The sequence below is a fragment of the Oncorhynchus mykiss genome, chromosome 17 (assembly GCF_057628025.1).
Source record: "Oncorhynchus mykiss isolate SJ-2025 chromosome 17, ASM5762802v1, whole genome shotgun sequence".
NCBI lineage: Eukaryota > Metazoa > Chordata > Actinopteri > Salmoniformes > Salmonidae > Oncorhynchus > Oncorhynchus mykiss.
This window is the reverse complement of record NC_143038.1, coordinates 32,791,550-32,813,941: the sequence shown is the minus strand read 5'-3', so window position 1 is coordinate 32,813,941 and position 22,392 is coordinate 32,791,550. Positions and strand designations below refer to the sequence as shown.

Here is a 22,392-nt window from a genome sequence, read left to right as displayed (position 1 = left end):
CGTCTCTCACAGTTGAAGTGTACATATGATAAAAAATTACAGACCTCTACATGCTTTGTAAGTAGGAAAACCTGCAAAATCGGCAGTGTATCAAATACATGTTCTCCCCACTGTATGTCATGGGTCCTCAGATCCTCAAAAGGTTCTACAGTATCCTGACTAGTTGCATCACTGCCTGGTATGGCAACTGCTCAGCCTCCGACCGCAAGGCACTACAGAGGGTAGTGCATACGGCCCAGTACATCACTAGGGCCAAGCTTCCTGCCATCCAGGACCTTGATACAAGGCTGTGTCAGAGGAAGGCCCTAAAAATTGTCAAAGATTCCAGCCACCATAGTCATAAACTGTTCTCTCTGCTACCGCACGGCAAGCGGTACTGGAGAGCCATGTTTAGGTTCAAAAGGCTTCTTAACAGCTTCTACGCCAAAGCCATAAGACTCCTGAACAGCTCATCAAAGGGCCTCACAGACCCCTCTTTTACTCTGCTGCTACTCTCTGTTTATTATCTATGCATAGTCACCTTAACCATATCTACATGTACATATTACCTCCATTACCTCGACTAACAGGTGCCCCTCACATTGACTCAGTACCGGTACCCCTGTATCTAATCTCGCTATTGTTATTCTACTGCTGATGTTTAATTATTTGTTACTTATCTTTTTTCACGTCTATTTTTTACTCAACACTTATATTTCTTAAAACTTCTCAAAGCATTGTGGGTTAAGGATTTGTAAGTAAGCGTTTCGCATGTGACAAATACAATTTGATTTGATTTTGATTTGAAATTCATAGACACACACTAACGGTCCAAAGTTTTAGAAAAACCTACTCATTCAAGGGTTTTTCTTTATTTTTACTTTTTCTACATTGTAGAATAATAGTGAAGACATCACAACTATGAAATAACACATGGAATCATGTATTAACCAAAAATTTTCAAAAAAAGTGTTAAACAAATCAAAATATATTTTATATTTGAGATTCTTCAAAGTAGCCACCCTTTGCCTTGATAACAGCTTTGCACACTGTTTTGGGTCATTGTCCTGTTGAAAAACAAATGATAGTCCCACTAAGCCTAAACCAGCTGGGATGACATATTGCTGCATAACGCTGTGGTTGCCATTCCGGTTAAGTGTGCCTTGAATTCTAAATAAATCACAGACAGTGTCACCAGCAAAGCACCCCCTCACCATAACACCTCCTCCTCCATGCTTTACGGTGGGAACCACACATGCGGAGATCATCCGTTCACCCACACCGCGTCTCACAAAGACACATCGGTTGGAACCTGAAATCTCCAATTTGGACTCCAGACGAAAGGACAATGTCCACCGGTCATATGTCCGTTGCTCGTGTTTCTTGGCGCAAGCAAGTCTCTTCTTCTTATTGGTGTCATTTCTTAGTGGTCTCTTTGCATCAATTCGACCATGAAGGCCTGATTCACACAGTCTCCTCTGAACCATTGATGTTGAGATGTGTCTGTAACTTGAAATGTGCGAAACATTAATTTGGGTTGCAATTTTTGAGGCTGGTAACTAATTAACTTATCCTCTGCAGCAGAGGCTCAATCAGAAATCAACTTTACGTTTCTATCGCACAATCTCTAATGCTTCAGTGATTAAGATTGAATAGAGTCTTGAACTCATGAGGCATTAAAATTAGGAGTCGTTCCATGAAATGAGTGCCTTTTTGTTTCCCTTTGATATTTTAAGTAGAAATTGTGTCACAAGTTCCGGACTTGTCTCCGTGCTGCTGTGCTGTTTGATGCTACTTGGCTACTTTTCAGATTTAATTTAAATTTGCATTTAACACATTTATGTACACTTAGTTTTTCCCTTGCTCAACGTTTTTAATTCAACTATTTCACACCGGATGCTTTATCTGGACATGGTTCTACAGGACCTACACCAGCCGAAAAAGCTAAGTAGTAACATTAACACTACGCCATCTAATTGCAGTCCATGTACTCATAATATACAGGAGAACTATCGCCTTATGGTGAGGATAGCTGTGTTGAAAGCCCAGCTTCAAATGCAATCGTTAGGCAAGGGTCATTTAAGTGTAGGAAAGGATGAAACAGCTTGTTATCTGAAAAAGTAGAGATATTACTTTAAATCCCCCCCGCACAGTCCCCGCAGACGGACTATTTTCTCAAGGCTTCTTGAAAGAAATGCTGTCGGCATGCTCAGCCAACATAAACTTTCAACTGCCAAAGCCTCCCACCATTAGCTCTGACAAATGGAAAACCCTAGTCATTGGCGACTCCATTTCCCGCAATATTAGACTTTAAAAAGTCATCCAGAAATCACACACTGTTTACCAGGGGGCAGGGCTACCGACGTTAAGGCTAATCTGAAGATGGTGCTGGCTAAGGCTAAAACTGGCGAGTGTAGAGAGTATGGGGATATTGTTATCCACGTCGGCACCAACGATGTTAGGATTACAAAAAGAAAACCAGCCCCGTCACAGACCAGGATGTCTTGCTCCCAGGCAGACTAAATAACTTTTTTGCCCGCTTTGAGGACAATACAGTGCCACTGACACGGCCCGCAACCAAAACATGCGGACTCCCTTCACTGCAGCCGACGTGAGTAAAACATTTAAATGTGTTAACCCTCGCAAGGCTGCAGGCCCAGACGGCATCCCCAGCCGCGTCCTCAGAGCATGCGCAGACCAGCTGGCTGGTGTGTTTACAGACATATTCAATCAATCCCTATCCCAGTCTGCTGTTCACACATGCTTCAAGAGGGCCACCATTGTCCCTGTTCCCAAGAAAGCTAAGGTAACTGAGCTAAACGACTACCGCCCCGTAGCACTCACTTCCGTCATCATGAAGTGCTTTGAGAGACTAGTCAAGGACCATATCACCTCCACCCTACCTGACACCCTAGACCCACTCCAATTTGCTTACTGCCCAAATAGGTTCACAGACGATGCAATCTCAACCACACTGCATACTGCCCTAACCCATCTGGACAAGAGGAATACCTATGTGAGAATGCTGTTCATCGACTACAGCTCAGCATTTAACACTATAGTATCCTCCAAACTCGTCATCAAGCTCGAGACCCTGGGTCTCGACCCCGCCCTGTGCAACTGGGTACTGGACTTCCTGACGGGCCGCCCCCAGGTGGTGAGGGAGGGTAACAACATTTCCACCCCGAGATCCTCAACACTGGGGCCCCACAAGGGTGCGTTCTGAGCCCTCTCCTGTACTCCCTGTTCACCCACGACTGCGTGGCCATGCATGTCTCCAACCCAATCATCAAGTTTGCGGACTACAGTGGTAAGCTTGATTACCAACAACGATGAGACGGCCTACAGGGAGGAGGTGAGGGCCCTCGGAGTGTGGTGTCAGGAAAATAACCTCACACTCAACGTCAACAAAACTAAGGAGATGATTGTGGACTTCAGGAAACAGCAGAGGGAACACCCCCCTATCCACATCGATGGAACAGTAGTGGAGACGGTAGAAAGTTTTAAGTTCCTCGGCGTACACATCACAGACAAACTGAATTGGTCCACCCACACAGACAGCGTTGTGAAGAAGGCGCAGCTGAAGAAGACTGAAGAAATCCGACTTGTCACCAAAAGCACTCAGGACACCTACACCACCCGATGTCACAGGAAGGCCATAAAGATCATTAAGGACAACAACCACCCGAGCCACTGCCTGTTCACCCCGCTACCATCCAGAAGGCGAGGTCAGTACAGGTGCATCAAAGCAGGAACCGAGAGACTGAAAAACAGCTTCTATCTTAAGGCCATCAGACTCTGAAACAGCCACCACTAACATTGAGTGGCTGCTGCCAACATACTGACTCAACTCCAGCCACTTTAATAATGGGAATTGATGGAAATTGATGGAAAATATCACTAGCCACTTTAAACAATGCTACTTAATATAACGTTTACATACCCTACATTACTCATCTCATATGTATATGTATATACTGTACTCTATATCATCTACTGCATCTTTATGTAAAACATGTATCACTAGCCACTTTAAACTATGCCACTTTGTTTACATACCCTACATTACTCATCTCATATGTATATACTGAACTCGATACCATCTACTGCATCTTGCCTATGCCGTTCTGTACCATCACTCATTCATATATCCTTATGTACATATTCTTTATCCCTTTACACTTGTGTGTATAAGGTAGTAGTTGTGGAATTGTTAGGTTAGATTACTCGTTGGTTATCACTGCATTGTCGGAACTAGAAGCACTAGCATTTCGCTACACTCGCATTAACATCTGCTAACTATGTGTATGTGACAAATAAATTAGATTTTGATTTGATTTGATTTGATTGAAACAGTCAGAAGTCACCATGCGCAACATAGCTTCAGCGTTTAAATTTGATAAAAAAAGATGTCAGCTTCAAGTAATTGTCTCTGGCCTCCTCCCAGTTAAGGGGGGTGACGAGCTCTACAGCAGTCTCAAAATGTATTCTGCCCCTCCCAAAATATAGAATTTGTGGATAATTGGCCCTCTTCCTGAGACTCATACAAAAACAGGACCAAGCCTGGCCTGCTGAGAAGTGACGGACTCCATTTTAGCTGGAGGGGTGTTCTCATTTTATATATCTAAAAAATAAAAATAAACTTTATTTAACTAGGCATGTCAGTTAAGAACAAATTCTTATATCTATCAACATAGACAGGGCTCAAACTCCTCTAGCTTCACAATGAGATAGGATGCCAGGTTAGTGGTGTCTGCCACTAGAACAGTCAGTTTAGTCAGCTCACCTATCCCCATTGAAACCGTTTCTGTGCCTCGACCAAGGTTGAGCAAAACTAAACATGGCGGTGTTCTCCTTAGCAATCTCACTGGAATAAAGACCTCCTCCATTCCTGTCATTATTGAAAGTGATTGTGATCTCTCACATCTCAAAATAGGACTAATTAATGTTAGATCCCTCACTTCCAAGGCAGTTAAAGTCAATGAACTAATCACTGATCATAATCTTGATGTGATTGGCCTGACTGAAACATGGCTCAAATCTGATGAATTTACTGTGTTAACCTCTCTAGGGTAGGGGGCAGCATTCGGAATCTTTGATGAAAAGCATGCCCAAATTAAACGGCCTGCTACTCGGGCCCAGAAGATATGATATGCATATAACTGGTAGATCTGGATAGAAAACACTCTAAAGTTTCCAAAAATGTTAAAATAATGTCTCTGAGTATAGCAGAACTGATTTAGCAGGCGAAAATCTGAGAAAAATCGATTCAGGAAGTTGTTTTTTGTTTTGTTTAGTAGTTTTCTATTCAATGTCATTACAGTATCCATTGATGTAGGACTCCATTTGCAGTTCCTATGCCTTCCACTAGATGTCCATAGATGTCCTATGCCTTCCACTAGACTACAGTCTTTAGAAATCGTTTCAGGCTTGTATTCTTATAAATGAGGGAGTAAGACCAGTCTGAACGAGTGGACCCTAACGTGACGAGTTTTTTCAGGCGCATGTGCATTTCTTGTTTACCTTTTATATTGATGACGTTATTGTTCGGCTGAAATATTATAGATCATTTAGGCTAAAAAACAACCTGAGGATTGAATATAAACATCGCTTGACATGTTTCTATGAACCTTACAGATACATTTTGGATTTTTTTGTCTGATTGTTTTGACTGAGTTTGAGCCTGTGGATTACTGAAGAAAACGCGGTAACAAAACGGAGGTTTTTGGATATAAAGAGACTTCATCTGTCATGTACTGTCATGTTGTGTCTTGTCTCTGTCCTTTCCCTTCACCCTGTCTCCCTCTGCTGGTCGTTGTTAGGTTACCTTTTCTCCCCCGCTTTCCCCCAGCTGTTCCTTGTCTCCTCGTTTCCCACCTGTTCCCTTTTTCCCTCTGATTAGGTCCCTATATCTCTCTCTGTTTCTGTTCCTGTCCTTGTCGGATTCTTGTTTGTTGTGTTTCATGCCTGAGCCAGACTATCGTCATGTTTGCTGTAACCTTGTCCTGTCCTGTCGGAATCTGCCGGTCTATCTGAGCCTACCTATGTTTGGTTATTAAAGAAGCTCTGTTTAAGTTAGTTCGCTTTTGGGTCCTCATTCACTCACCATAACAGAAGAATCCGACCAAGAATGGACCCAGCGACTTCGGATCCTCTCCACTCAGCCGTCGGGATCCAGGGAGCGATGCTAGGCAGACACGAGCAGGAAGTGTCTGCTGCTCGACATGCCGTTGAGACCCTGGCCACCCAAGTCTCCAACCTCACAGAACAGGTTCACCATCTCCGCCTCGATCCACCGGCCACTTCCAGGGCTTTCGAATCTCCGGAGCCCAGAATCAATAACCCGCCGTGTTACTCTGGGGAGCCCACTGAATGCCGCTCGTTCCTCACCCAGTGTGATATTGTGTTTTCTCTCCAGCCCAACACTTACTCCAGGAGCACTGCTCGTGTCGCCTACGTCATATCTCTCCTTATTGGACGGGCTCGTGAGTGGGGCACGGCAATCTGGGAGGCAAGGGCTGAGTGTACTAACCAGTATCAAGACTTTAAGGAGGAGATGATACGGGTTTTTGATCGATCTGTTTTTGGGGAGGAGGCTTCCAGGGCCCTGTCTTCCCTATGTCAAGGCAATCGATCCATAACAGACTACTCTATTGAGTTTCGCACTCTTGCTGTCTCCAGTGGCTGGAACGAGCCGGCCTTGCTCGCTCGTCTTCTGGAGGGTTTCCGCGCAGAGGTAAAGGATGAGATTCTCTCCCGGGAGGTTCCTTCCAGCGTGGATTCCTTGATTGAACTCGCCTCACAGACCCCTCTTTTACTCTGCTGCTACTCTCTGTTTATTATCTATGCATAGTCACCTTAACCATATCTACATGTACATATTACCTCCATTACCTCGACTAACAGGTGCCCCTCACATTGACTCAGTACCGGTACCCCTGTATCTAATCTCGCTATTGTTATTCTACTGCTGATGTTTAATTATTTGTTACTTATCTTTTTTCACGTCTATTTTTTACTCAACACTTATATTTCTTAAAACTTCTCAAAGCATTGTGGGTTAAGGATTTGTAAGTAAGCGTTTCGCATGTGACAAATACAATTTGATTTGATTTTGATTTGAAATTCATAGACACACACTAACGGTCCAAAGTTTTAGAAAAACCTACTCATTCAAGGGTTTTTCTTTATTTTTACTTTTTCTACATTGTAGAATAATAGTGAAGACATCACAACTATGAAATAACACATGGAATCATGTATTAACCAAAAATTTTCAAAAAAAGTGTTAAACAAATCAAAATATATTTTATATTTGAGATTCTTCAAAGTAGCCACCCTTTGCCTTGATAACAGCTTTGCACACTGTTTTGGGTCATTGTCCTGTTGAAAAACAAATGATAGTCCCACTAAGCCTAAACCAGCTGGGATGACATATTGCTGCATAACGCTGTGGTTGCCATTCCGGTTAAGTGTGCCTTGAATTCTAAATAAATCACAGACAGTGTCACCAGCAAAGCACCCCCTCACCATAACACCTCCTCCTCCATGCTTTACGGTGGGAACCACACATGCGGAGATCATCCGTTCACCCACACCGCGTCTCACAAAGACACATCGGTTGGAACCTGAAATCTCCAATTTGGACTCCAGACGAAAGGACAATGTCCACCGGTCATATGTCCGTTGCTCGTGTTTCTTGGCGCAAGCAAGTCTCTTCTTCTTATTGGTGTCATTTCTTAGTGGTCTCTTTGCATCAATTCGACCATGAAGGCCTGATTCACACAGTCTCCTCTGAACCATTGATGTTGAGATGTGTCTGTAACTTGAAATGTGCGAAACATTAATTTGGGTTGCAATTTTTGAGGCTGGTAACTAATTAACTTATCCTCTGCAGCAGAGGCTCAATCAGAAATCAACTTTACGTTTCTATCGCACAATCTCTAATGCTTCAGTGATTAAGATTGAATAGAGTCTTGAACTCATGAGGCATTAAAATTAGGAGTCGTTCCATGAAATGAGTGCCTTTTTGTTTCCCTTTGATATTTTAAGTAGAAATTGTGTCACAAGTTCCGGACTTGTCTCCGTGCTGCTGTGCTGTTTGATGCTACTTGGCTACTTTTCAGATTTAATTTAAATTTGCATTTAACACATTTATGTACACTTAGTTTTTCCCTTGCTCAACGTTTTTAATTCAACTATTTCACACCGGATGCTTTATCTGGACATGGTTCTACAGGACCTACACCAGCCGAAAAAGCTAAGTAGTAACATTAACACTACGCCATCTAATTGCAGTCCATGTACTCATAATATACAGGAGAACTATCGCCTTATGGTGAGGATAGCTGTGTTGAAAGCCCAGCTTCAAATGCAATCGTTAGGCAAGGGTCATTTAAGTGTAGGAAAGGATGAAACAGCTTGTTATCTGAAAAAGTAGAGATATTACTTTAAATCCCCCCCGCACAGTCCCCGCAGACGGACTATTTTCTCAAGGCTTCTTGAAAGAAATGCTGTCGGCATGCTCAGCCAACATAAACTTTCAACTGCCAAAGCCTCCCACCATTAGCTCTGACAAATGGAAAACCCTAGTCATTGGCGACTCCATTTCCCGCAATATTAGACTTTAAAAAGTCATCCAGAAATCACACACTGTTTACCAGGGGGCAGGGCTACCGACGTTAAGGCTAATCTGAAGATGGTGCTGGCTAAGGCTAAAACTGGCGAGTGTAGAGAGTATGGGGATATTGTTATCCACGTCGGCACCAACGATGTTAGGATTACAAAAAGAAAACCAGCCCCGTCACAGACCAGGATGTCTTGCTCCCAGGCAGACTAAATAACTTTTTTGCCCGCTTTGAGGACAATACAGTGCCACTGACACGGCCCGCAACCAAAACATGCGGACTCCCTTCACTGCAGCCGACGTGAGTAAAACATTTAAATGTGTTAACCCTCGCAAGGCTGCAGGCCCAGACGGCATCCCCAGCCGCGTCCTCAGAGCATGCGCAGACCAGCTGGCTGGTGTGTTTACAGACATATTCAATCAATCCCTATCCCAGTCTGCTGTTCACACATGCTTCAAGAGGGCCACCATTGTCCCTGTTCCCAAGAAAGCTAAGGTAACTGAGCTAAACGACTACCGCCCCGTAGCACTCACTTCCGTCATCATGAAGTGCTTTGAGAGACTAGTCAAGGACCATATCACCTCCACCCTACCTGACACCCTAGACCCACTCCAATTTGCTTACTGCCCAAATAGGTTCACAGACGATGCAATCTCAACCACACTGCATACTGCCCTAACCCATCTGGACAAGAGGAATACCTATGTGAGAATGCTGTTCATCGACTACAGCTCAGCATTTAACACTATAGTATCCTCCAAACTCGTCATCAAGCTCGAGACCCTGGGTCTCGACCCCGCCCTGTGCAACTGGGTACTGGACTTCCTGACGGGCCGCCCCCAGGTGGTGAGGGAGGGTAACAACATTTCCACCCCGAGATCCTCAACACTGGGGCCCCACAAGGGTGCGTTCTGAGCCCTCTCCTGTACTCCCTGTTCACCCACGACTGCGTGGCCATGCATGTCTCCAACCCAATCATCAAGTTTGCGGACTACAGTGGTAAGCTTGATTACCAACAACGATGAGACGGCCTACAGGGAGGAGGTGAGGGCCCTCGGAGTGTGGTGTCAGGAAAATAACCTCACACTCAACGTCAACAAAACTAAGGAGATGATTGTGGACTTCAGGAAACAGCAGAGGGAACACCCCCCTATCCACATCGATGGAACAGTAGTGGAGACGGTAGAAAGTTTTAAGTTCCTCGGCGTACACATCACAGACAAACTGAATTGGTCCACCCACACAGACAGCGTTGTGAAGAAGGCGCAGCTGAAGAAGACTGAAGAAATCCGACTTGTCACCAAAAGCACTCAGGACACCTACACCACCCGATGTCACAGGAAGGCCATAAAGATCATTAAGGACAACAACCACCCGAGCCACTGCCTGTTCACCCCGCTACCATCCAGAAGGCGAGGTCAGTACAGGTGCATCAAAGCAGGAACCGAGAGACTGAAAAACAGCTTCTATCTTAAGGCCATCAGACTCTGAAACAGCCACCACTAACATTGAGTGGCTGCTGCCAACATACTGACTCAACTCCAGCCACTTTAATAATGGGAATTGATGGAAATTGATGGAAAATATCACTAGCCACTTTAAACAATGCTACTTAATATAACGTTTACATACCCTACATTACTCATCTCATATGTATATGTATATACTGTACTCTATATCATCTACTGCATCTTTATGTAAAACATGTATCACTAGCCACTTTAAACTATGCCACTTTGTTTACATACCCTACATTACTCATCTCATATGTATATACTGAACTCGATACCATCTACTGCATCTTGCCTATGCCGTTCTGTACCATCACTCATTCATATATCCTTATGTACATATTCTTTATCCCTTTACACTTGTGTGTATAAGGTAGTAGTTGTGGAATTGTTAGGTTAGATTACTCGTTGGTTATCACTGCATTGTCGGAACTAGAAGCACTAGCATTTCGCTACACTCGCATTAACATCTGCTAACTATGTGTATGTGACAAATAAATTAGATTTAGATTTGATTTGATTTGATTGAAACAGTCAGAAGTCACCATGCGCAACATAGCTTCAGCGTTTAAATTTGATAAAAAAAGATGTCAGCTTCAAGTAATTGTCTCTGGCCTCCTCCCAGTTAAGGGGGGTGACGAGCTCTACAGCAGTCTCAAAATGTATTCTGCCCCTCCCAAAATATAGAATTTGTGGATAATTGGCCCTCTTCCTGAGACTCATACAAAAACAGGACCAAGCCTGGCCTGCTGAGAAGTGACGGACTCCATTTTAGCTGGAGGGGTGTTCTCATTTTATATATCTAAAAAATAAAAATAAACTTTATTTAACTAGGCAAGTCAGTTAAGAACAAATTCTTATATCTATCAACATAGACAGGGCTCAAACTCCTCTAGCTTCACAATGAGATAGGATGCCAGGTTAGTGGTGTCTGCCACTAGAACAGTCAGTTTAGTCAGCTCACCTATCCCCATTGAAACCGTTTCTGTGCCTCGACCAAGGTTGAGCAAAACTAAACATGGCGGTGTTCTCCTTAGCAATCTCACTGGAATAAAGACCTCCTCCATTCCTGTCATTATTGAAAGTGATTGTGATCTCTCACATCTCAAAATAGGACTAATTAATGTTAGATCCCTCACTTCCAAGGCAGTTAAAGTCAATGAACTAATCACTGATCATAATCTTGATGTGATTGGCCTGACTGAAACATGGCTCAAATCTGATGAATTTACTGTGTTAACCTCTCTAGGGTAGGGGGCAGCATTCGGAATCTTTGATGAAAAGCATGCCCAAATTAAACGGCCTGCTACTCGGGCCCAGAAGATATGATATGCATATAACTGGTAGATCTGGATAGAAAACACTCTAAAGTTTCCAAAAATGTTAAAATAATGTCTCTGAGTATAGCAGAACTGATTTAGCAGGCGAAAATCTGAGAAAAATCGATTCAGGAAGTTGTTTTTTGTTTTGTTTAGTAGTTTTCTATTCAATGTCATTACAGTATCCATTGATGTAGGACTCCATTTGCAGTTCCTATGCCTTCCACTAGATGTCCATAGATGTCCTATGCCTTCCACTAGACTACAGTCTTTAGAAATCGTTTCAGGCTTGTATTCTTATAAATGAGGGAGTAAGACCAGTCTGAACGAGTGGACCCTAACGTGACGAGTTTTTTCAGGCGCATGTGCATTTCTTGTTTACCTTTTATATTGATGACGTTATTGTTCGGCTGAAATATTATAGATCATTTAGGCTAAAAAACAACCTGAGGATTGAATATAAACATCGCTTGACATGTTTCTATGAACCTTACAGATACATTTTGGATTTTTTTGTCTGATTGTTTTGACTGAGTTTGAGCCTGTGGATTACTGAAGAAAACGCGGTAACAAAACGGAGGTTTTTGGATATAAAGAGACTTCATCTGTCATGTACTGTCATGTTGTGTCTTGTCTCTGTCCTTTCCCTTCACCCTGTCTCCCTCTGCTGGTCGTTGTTAGGTTACCTTTTCTCCCCCGCTTTCCCCCAGCTGTTCCTTGTCTCCTCGTTTCCCACCTGTTCCCTTTTTCCCTCTGATTAGGTCCCTATATCTCTCTCTGTTTCTGTTCCTGTCCTTGTCGGATTCTTGTTTGTTGTGTTTCATGCCTGAGCCAGACTATCGTCATGTTTGCTGTAACCTTGTCCTGTCCTGTCGGAATCTGCCGGTCTATCTGAGCCTACCTATGTTTGGTTATTAAAGAAGCTCTGTTTAAGTTAGTTCGCTTTTGGGTCCTCATTCACTCACCATAACAGAAGAATCCGACCAAGAATGGACCCAGCGACTTCGGATCCTCTCCACTCAGCCGTCGGGATCCAGGGAGCGATGCTAGGCAGACACGAGCAGGAAGTGTCTGCTGCTCGACATGCCGTTGAGACCCTGGCCACCCAAGTCTCCAACCTCACAGAACAGGTTCACCATCTCCGCCTCGATCCACCGGCCACTTCCAGGGCTTTCGAATCTCCGGAGCCCAGAATCAATAACCCGCCGTGTTACTCTGGGGAGCCCACTGAATGCCGCTCGTTCCTCACCCAGTGTGATATTGTGTTTTCTCTCCAGCCCAACACTTACTCCAGGAGCACTGCTCGTGTCGCCTACGTCATATCTCTCCTTATTGGACGGGCTCGTGAGTGGGGCACGGCAATCTGGGAGGCAAGGGCTGAGTGTACTAACCAGTATCAAGACTTTAAGGAGGAGATGATACGGGTTTTTGATCGATCTGTTTTTGGGGAGGAGGCTTCCAGGGCCCTGTCTTCCCTATGTCAAGGCAATCGATCCATAACAGACTACTCTATTGAGTTTCGCACTCTTGCTGTCTCCAGTGGCTGGAACGAGCCGGCCTTGCTCGCTCGTCTTCTGGAGGGTTTCCGCGCAGAGGTAAAGGATGAGATTCTCTCCCGGGAGGTTCCTTCCAGCGTGGATTCCTTGATTGAACTCGCTATTCGCATTGAGCGACGGGTTGATCTTCGTCACCGAGCTCGTGGAAAGGAGCTCGCGCTCTCCGTCGCCTCCCTCTCCGCATCACTACCATCTTCCTCTGCCGGCTCGGGTGCTGAGCCCATGCAGCTGGGAGGTATCCGCATCTCGACTAAGGAGAGGGAACGGAGAATCACCAACCGCCTCTGTCTCTATTGCGGTTCCGCTGGTCATTTTGTCACTTCATGTCCAGTAAAAGGCCAGAGCTCGTCAGTAAGCGGAGGGCTACTGGTGAGCGCTACTACTCCTGTCTCTCCTTCAAGATCCTGCACTACCTTGTCGGTCCATCTACGCTGGACCGGTTCGTCAGCTTCCTGCAGTGCCTTAAAACCTGTTAGATCTACCCCCCCCTTTTTTGAAAATTCTGTTAAAAATCGCGCAACTTTTCAGCGTCCTGCTACTCATGCCAGGAATATAGTATATGCATATGATTAGTATGTGTGGATAGAAAACACTCTGAAGTTTATAAAACTGGTTAAATCACGGCTGTGACTATAACAGAGCGTGTGTTTCATTGAAAAACGCAAGAAAAACTGCTCTCTGAAAGCAAAAAATAATTTCCATAAGTCACTTCCACCAGTTGTTAAAGGAGAACAGAATTTAATGGAAATTTGCCTGCACTTCATACAAATTCCGCACGATGGCGCCATTGTACTAATTTTCAATCGAATTAATTGTTGGAAAATCCATCTGTCTGACCCCAAGTTTTCCAGTCTTCACCCGGATGCAGTTCAAGGAGAGATCAGATTGCATTGTTTTTGAAGTGAGGACCTATTGAAGAGACATCGCCCTGTAATCGTTTTGATAGATTATAAACGTTTACTAATACCTAAAGTTGGATTACAAAAGGATTTCGAAGTGTTTTGTGAAAGTTTATCGTCGACTTTTTTAATTTTAAAAAATTACGCAGCGTTTAAAAACGATGAATTTTTCTGAATGACACTACTTCTATACAAAGCTATTTTGGGTATATATGGACCGATTTAAACGAAAAAAAGACCCAATAGTGATGTTTATGGGGCATATAGGAGTGCCAAGAAAGAAGCTCGTCTAAGGTAATGAATGTTTTATATTTTATTTCTGCGTTTTGGGTAGCGCCGTCTATCGCAAAATCTGTTGTTTACGTGTCGAGCTGGCATTTTGGGGGGTGCATGCTATCAGATAATAGCTTCTGATGCTTTCGCCGAAAAGCATTTTAAAAATCTGACTTGCTGGCTAGGTTCACAACGAGTGTAGCTTTAATTTAATACCCTGCTTGTGAATTTTGATCAAGGTTTGAGTTTTAACGAGTACATTTAGCATTTAGCGTAGCGCATTTGCATTTCCAGGTGCCTACTTGGGACATGTGCGTCTCAAGTAGATTCAAGAAGTTAATAGACTCTGGGGCGGAGGGCTGTTTTATGGACGAGACCTGGGCTCGGGAACATGACATTCCTCTCAGACAGTTAAAGGAGCCCACGGCCTTGTTCGCCCTGGATGGTAGTCCTCTCCCCAGGATTCAGCGTGAGACGCTACCTTTAACCCTCACTGTTTCTGGTAATCATAGTGAAACCATTTCTTTTTTAATTTTTCGTTCACCTTTTACACCTGTTGTTTTGGGCCATCCCTGGCTAGTTTGTCATAATCCTTCCATTAATTGGTCTAGTAATTCTATCCTCTCCTGGAACGTCTCTTGTCATGTGAAATGTTTAATGTCTGCTATCCCTCCTGTTTCCTCTGTCTCTTCTTCACAGGAGGAGCCTGGTGATTTGACAGGGGTGCCGGAGGAATATCACGATCTGCGCACGGTGTTCAGTCGGTCCAGGGCCACCTCTCTTCCTCCACACCGGTCGTATGATTGTAGTATTGATCTCCTTCCGGGAACCACCCCCCCCCGGGGTAGACTATACCCTCTGTCGGCTCCCGAACGTAAGGCTCTCGAAGATTATTTGTCTGTAGCTCTTGACGCCGGTACCATAGTCCCCTCCTCCTCTCCCGCCGGAGCGGGGTTTTTTTTTGTCAAGAAGAAGGACGGGTCTCTGCGCCCCTGCATAGATTATCGAGGGCTGAATGACATAACAGTGAAGAATCGTTATCCGCTTCCTCTTATGTCTTCAGCCTTCGAGATCCTGCAGGGAGCCAGGTTTTTCACTAAGTTGGACCTTCGTAACGCTTACCATCTCGTGCGCATCAGGGAGGGGGACGAGTGGAAGACGGCGTTTAACACTCCGTTAGGGCACTTTGAATACCGGGTTCTTCCTTTCGGCCTCGCTAACGCTCCAGCTGTCTTTCAGGCATTAGTCAATGATGTCCTGAGAGACATGCTGAACATCTTTGTTTTCGTTTACCTTGACGATATCCTGATTTTTTCACCGTCACTCCAGATTCATGTTCAGCACGTTCGACGTGTCCTCCAGCGCCTTTTAGAGAATTGTCTTTTTGTGAAGGCTGAGAAGTGCACTTTTCATGCCTCCTCCGTCACATTTCTCGGTTCTGTTATTTCCGCTGAAGGCATTAAGATGGATCCCGCTAAGGTCCAAGCTGTCATTGATTGGCCCGTCCCTAAGTCACGCGTCGAGCTGCAGCGCTTTCTCGGCTTCGCGAACTTCTATCGTCGTTTCATCCGTAATTTCGGTCAGGTGGCAGCTCCTCTCACAGCCCTTACTTCTGTCAAGACGTGCTTTAAGTGGTCCGTTTCCGCCCAGGGAGCTTTTGATCTCCTCAAGAATCGTTTTACATCCGCTCCTATCCTTGTTACACCTGACGTCTCTAGACAGTTCGTTGTCGAGGTTGACGCGTCAGAGGTGGGCGTGGGAGCCATCCTTTCTCAGCGCTCCCTCTCTGACGACAAGGTCCACCCATGCGCGTATTTTTCTCATCGCCTGTCGCCGTCGGAACGTAACTATGATGTGGGTAACCGCGAACTGCTCGCCATCCGGTTAGCCCTAGGCGAATGGCGACAGTGGTTGGAGGGGGCGACCGTTCCTTTTGTCGTTTGGACTGACCATAGGAACCTTGAGTACATCCGTTCTGCCAAACGACTTAATGCGCGTCAGGCGCGTTGGGCGCTGTTTTTCGCTCGTTTCGAGTTCGTGATTTCTTATCGTCCGGGCTCTAAGAACACCAAGCCTGATGCTTTGTCTCGTCTCTTCAGTTCTTCAGTAGCCTCCACTGACCCCGAGGGGATTCTCCCTGAGGGGCGTGTTGTCGGGTTGACTGTCTGGGGAATTGAGAGGCAGGTAAAACAAGCGCTCACTCACACTCCGTCGCCGCGCGCTTGTCCTAGGAACCTTCTTTTCGTTCCCGTTCCTACTCGTCTGGCCGTTCTTCAGTGGGCTCACTCTGCCAAGTTAGCCGGCCACCCTGGCGTTCGGGGTACGCTTGCTTCCATTCGCCAGCGTTTTTGGTGGCCCACCCGGGAGCATGACACGCGTCGTTTCGTGGCTGCTTGTTCGGTCTGCGCGCAGACTAAGTCCGGTAACTCTCCTCCTGCCGGCCGTCTCAGGCCGCTTCCTATTCCCTCTCGACCGTGGTCTCACATCGCCTTAGATTTTGTCACCGGACTGCCTTCGTCAGCGGGGAAGACTGTTATTCTTACGGTTGTCGATAGGTTCTCTAAGGCGGCTCATTTCATTCCCCTTGCTAAGCTTCCTTCTGCTAAAGAGACGGCACAAATCATCATCGAGAATGTTTTCAGAATTCATGGCCTTCCGTCAGACGTCGTTTCGGACAGAGGTCCGCAATTCACGTCTCAATTTTGGAGGGAGTTTTGCCGTTTGATTGGGGCTTCCGTCAGTCTCTCTTCCGGCTTTCACCCCCAGTCTAACGGTCAAGCAGAACGGGCCAATCAGACTATTGGTCGCATCTTACGCAGTCTTTCTTTTCGTAACCCTGCGTCTTGGTCAGAACAGCTCCCCTGGGCAGAATACGCCCACAACTCGCTTCCTTCGTCTGCGACCGGGCTATCTCCTTTTCAGAGTAGCCTCGGGTACCAGCCTCCGCTGTTCTCATCTCAGTTCGCCGAGTCCAGCGTCCCCTCCGCTCAGGCTTTTGTCCAACGTTGCGAGCGCACCTGGAAGAGGGTCAGGTCTGCACTTTGCCGTTATAGGACGCAGACTGTGAGGGCTGCTAATAAGCGTAGAACTAAGAGTCCTAGATATTGTCGCGGTCAGAGAGTTTGGCTCTCCACTCAGAACCCTTAAGACGGCTTCTCGCAAGTTGACCCCGCGGTTCATTGGTCCGTTCCGTATTTCTCGGGTCATTAATCCTGTCGCAGTTCGACTTCTTCTTCCGCGATACCTTCGTCGCGTCCACCCGGTCTTCCATGTCTCCTGCATCAAGCCTGTCCTTCGCGCCCCCGCTCGTCTTCCCCCCCCCCCCCCCCCCATCCTTGTCGAGGGCGCACCCATCTACAGGGTCCGTAGAATTTTGGACATGCGTCCTCGGGGCCGTGGTCACCAGTACCTCGTAGATTGGGAGGGGTACGGTCCTGAGGAGAGGAGTTGGGTTCCCTCTCGGGACGTGCTGGACCGTGCGCTGATCGAGGATTTCCTCCGTTGCCGCCAGGTTTCCTCCTCGAGTGCGCCAGGAGGCGCTCGGTGAGTGGGGGGGTACTGTCATGTACTGTCATGTTGTGTCTTGTCTCTGTCCTTTCCCTTCACCCTGTCTCCCTCTGCTGGTCGTTGTTAGGTTACCTTTTCTCCCCCGCTTTCCCCCAGCTGTTCCTTGTCTCCTCGTTTCCCACCTGTTCCCTTTTTCCCTCTGATTAGGTCCCTATATCTCTCTCTGTTTCTGTTCCTGTCCTTGTCGGATTCTTGTTTGTTGTGTTTCATGCCTGAGCCAGACTATCGTCATGTTTGCTGTAACCTTGTCCTGTCCTGTCGGAATCTGCCGGTCTATCTGAGCCTACCTATGTTTGGTTATTAAAGAAGCTCTGTTTAAGTTAGTTCGCTTTTGGGTCCTCATTCACTCACCATAACATCATCGAACAAAAGGAACATTTATTGAGTAAATGAATGTCTTCTGATTGCCACCATATGAAGATCCTCAAAGGTAAGGGATTCATTTCTATTTCTGAGTTTTGTAATGCTTCTGCTTGGCTGGTTACTGTTTGTAATAATTTGTCAACTGGGCTATGTTCTGGGCTAGGTATGCTTTCGCCGAAAAGCATTTTATAAATATGACACTGTGGTTGGTTTAACAAGAAGTTAATCTTTAAACCTATGTAAAATCTGTTTTGTTTTCTGAATTTTTATAATGAGCATTTCTGTAATCGAATTTGGCGCTCTGCAATCTCACTGGATGTTGGCCAGATGGGACGCTAGCGTCCCACATACCCTAGAGAGGTTTTAAATGAGGCCTCCTGGTTACACTAGTGACCATATCCCCTGCGTATCCCGTAAAGGCGGAGGTGTTGCTAACATTTAAGACAGAACATTTACCATTTTCCCCCCAAAAAGATGACTGCGTTTTTGTATTTTTAGCTTCTAGTCATGAAATATATGCAGCCTACTCAATCAATTTTTATAGCTACTGTTTAGAGGCCTTCTGGGCCATATACAGTGTTCCTCACTGAGTTCCCTGAATTCCTGTCAGACCCTGTTGTCATGGCAGATAATATAAAACATTTTGGTGACTTTAAGATCCACATGGAAAAGTCCAGAGACCCACTCCAAAAGGCTTTCGGAGCCATCATCGACTCAGTAGGTTTTGTCCAACATGTCTCTGGACCTACTTATTGCCACAGTCAAAACCTGTATCTAGTATTGTCCCATTAAATAAATATTGTGGCTCTAAATGTTTTTCCTCATAATCCTGAACTATCGGACCCACTCTTATTACGTTTGCAATCACAACAAATAATCTGCTCAGACCCCAACCAAGGATCAACAAAAGCTGTGCTATAAATTCTCAGACAACCAAAAGATTCCTAGATGCCCTTACAGACTCCCTCCACCTACCCAAGGATGTCAAAGTACAAAAATCGGTTAACCACCTAACTGAGGATCTAAATTTAACCTTGTGTAATACCCTAGATGCAGTCGCATCCCTAAAAACATAAATAATTTGTCACAAGAAATTTGATCCCTGGTCTACAGAAAATACACGAGCCCTGAAGCATTCTTCCAGAAAATTGGAACGGAAATGGTGCTCCACCAAACTGGAAGTCTTCCGTCTAGCATGGAAAGACAGTACAATGCGATATTGAAGAGCCCTCACTGCTGGATATTTCAAACTTTTTTAACAAATCAAAAACTGAAAAATTGGGTGTGCAAAATTATTCAGCCCCTTTACTTTCAGTGCAGCAAACTCTCTCCAGAAGTTCAGTGAGGATCTCTGAATGATCCAATGTTGACCTAAATGACTAATGATGATAAATACAATCCACTTGTGTGTAATTAAGTCTCCGTATAAATGCACCTGCACTGTGATAGTCTCAGAGGTCCGTTAAAAGCGCAGAGAGCATCATGAAGAACAAGGAACACACCAGGCAGGTCCGAGATACTGTTGTGAAGAAGTTTAAAGCCGGATTTGGATACAAAAAGATTTCCCAAGCTTTAAACATCCCAAGGAGCACTGTGCAAGCGATAATATTGAAATGGAAGGAGTATCAGACCACTGCAAATCTACCAAGACCTGGCCGTCCCTCTAAACTTTCAGCTCATACAAGGAGAATACTGATCAGAGATGCAGCCAAGAGGCCCATGATCACTCTGGATGAACTGCAGAGATCTACAGCTGAGGTGGGAGACTCTGTCCATAGGACAACAATCAGTCGTATATTGCACAAATCTGGCTTTTATGGAAGAGTGGCAAGAAGAAATCCATTTCTTAAAGATATCCATAAAAAGTGTTGTTTAAAGTTTGCCACAAGCCACCTGGGAGACACACCAAACATGTGGAAGAAGGTGCTCTGGTCAGATGAAACCAAAATGGAACTTTTTGGCAACAATGCAAAATGTTATGTTTGGCGTAAAAGCAACACAGCTGAACACACCATCCCCACTGTCAAACATGGTGGTGGCAGCATCATGGTTTGGGCCTGCTTTTCTTCAGCAGGGACAGGGAAGATGGTTAAAATTGATGGGAAGACGGATGGAGCCAAATACAGGACCATTCTGGAAGAAAACCTGATGGAGTCTGCAAAAGACCTGAGACTGGGACGGAGATTTGTCTTCCAACAAGACAATGATCCAAAACATAAAGCAAAATCTACAATGGAATGGTTAAAAAATAAACATATCCAGGTGTTAGAATGGCCAAGTCAAAGTCCAGACCTGAATCCAATCGAGAATCTGTGGAAAGAACTGAAAACTGCTGTTCACAAATGCTCTCCATCCAACCTCACTGAGCTCGAGCTGTTTTGCAAGGAGGAATGGGAAAAAATGTCAGTCTCTCGATGTGAAAAACTGATAGAGACATACCCCAAGCGACTTACAGCTGTAATCGCAGCAAAAGGTGGCGCTACAAAGTATTAACTTAAGGGGGCTGAATAATTTTGCACGCCCAATTTTTCAGTTTTTGATTTGTTAAAAAAGTTTGAAATATCCAATAAATATCGTTCCACTTCATGATTGTGTCCCACTTGTTGTTGATTCTTCACAAAAAAATACAGTTTTATATCTTTATGTTTGAAGCCTGAAATGTGGCAAAAGGTCGCAAAGTTCAAGGGGGCCGAATACTTTCGCAAGGCACTGTAAATCATAAGCAGGATTCCAGAAGAGAGGATGCCTTTCACTTCAGCAGTGATGAATTTATGAACTTCTTCGATGAAAAGATCACAATCATTAAAAAGCAAATTTCGGACTCCTCTTTGAATCTGTGTATTTCTCCAAAACTCAGGTGTCCTGAGTGTACAGAACTGCCAGGACCTAGGATCAATGGAGACACGAAAGTTTGTTTTATTTTTTTATCTCTAAACACATTTATGAAAATAGTTATGGCCTCTAAACTTTCAAGCTGCATTCTGGACCCTATAACAACTAAACCACTGAAAGAGATACTTCCTTTAATAAATGTCTCCCTATCCACCGGATATGTACCAAACTCACTAATAGTGACAGTAACAAAGCCTCTCTTGAACAAGTCAAACCAAATGTACAAATCTTTCGGCCTATATTTAATTTCCCATTCCTCTCAAACATTTTTGAAAAAGCTGTTACGCAGCAACTCACAGCCTTCCTGAAGACAAATAATGTATGCGTAACACTTCAGTCTGGTATTAGACCCCATCAGAGCACTGAGACTGCACTCGTGAAGGTGGTAAATGACCTTTTAATGGCGTCAGACCAGTGGTCTGCATCTTTGCTCGAGCTCCTAACCTTAGTGCTGCTGTTGACACCATCGATCACCACATTATTTTGGAGAGATTGGAAACACTTATTGGTCTACATGGACAAGTTCTTGCCTCGTTTGGATCTTATCTGTTGAAAAGATATCAGTATGTCTCTGTGGATGGTTTGTCCTCGGACAAATCAATTGTAAGTTTCGACGCCCCTGAAGGTTCTGTTTTTGGACCAATATTGTTTTCACTATATATTCTACCTCTTGGTGACGTCTGTCATGACGTTGGCCTGACAGTCATAAATACCTCTTCCTCCCTTTTTCCTCTCTCTACCCTAAATGATGTGACATTTGAAAATCCCTTGGTTAACATAGAGATTCTGGGAACTTCAGAAGGTGGGGGGAAATGAACTATATTCTGGTAATCCGACCAATTGAACATGTGTGGTGGTACTTAATGACTATGATGTCAGTTTGGTTGTCATCTGAGACATCAATGATAGGATGACATAAACTCTACAGTGGAAAGTCTGCACATTGTAGTTATCAGATTCACATGGACTTGTTGTTCAATTTAAATGTTTGTTTTTTTGTGTGTAACCAGCTGTCATATCTGTTCTGCCCGCTAGGGACGTTTCTCTTTATGACACAATTTGTAATCAAGGTATGATTCATTCTGTGTTTACGTAATTTTGTGTGATAAGTTAGGCATTTAGTAAATCAATAATTAAACCCAATTTTGTATTGCTGATTCAACTTGTAGCCAGGGTTCGTGAAGATAACCAAGAATTTACAACTTTCAGATGAGACTGAATTAAGGTGACAATTAATATTGACTGCTATTGATGCAAAATATTACTAGGTCTTTAAGAGTTTATTTGGAAGATAACAGCTCTATAAATATTATTTTGTGGTGCCCCGGCTCTCTAGTTAATTACATGTACATGATTAGCTCAATCAGGTAATATTAATTACGGAGAAAGGATTTTATAGAATAGCA

General features: G+C 44.5%; 1 protein-coding gene across 4 annotated transcripts in view; it reads left to right on the top strand.

Moving 5' to 3' along the window:
- creld1a (CRELD disulfide isomerase 1a) overlaps nt 1-22,392 on the top strand; it is a 37,934-nt gene that overhangs the window by 5,049 nt on the left and 10,493 nt on the right. For 2 of the 4 annotated variants that reach the window (XM_090205250.1, XM_090205249.1), the window contains exon 1: nt 14,049-14,185. The exons of the other annotated variants lie outside the window; for them this stretch is intronic. The gene's annotated coding sequence lies outside the window, so the exon portion shown is untranslated. Of the gene's footprint in view, nt 1-14,048; nt 14,186-22,392 lie in introns of those variants that run through there. 4 annotated transcript variants of the gene reach the window in all.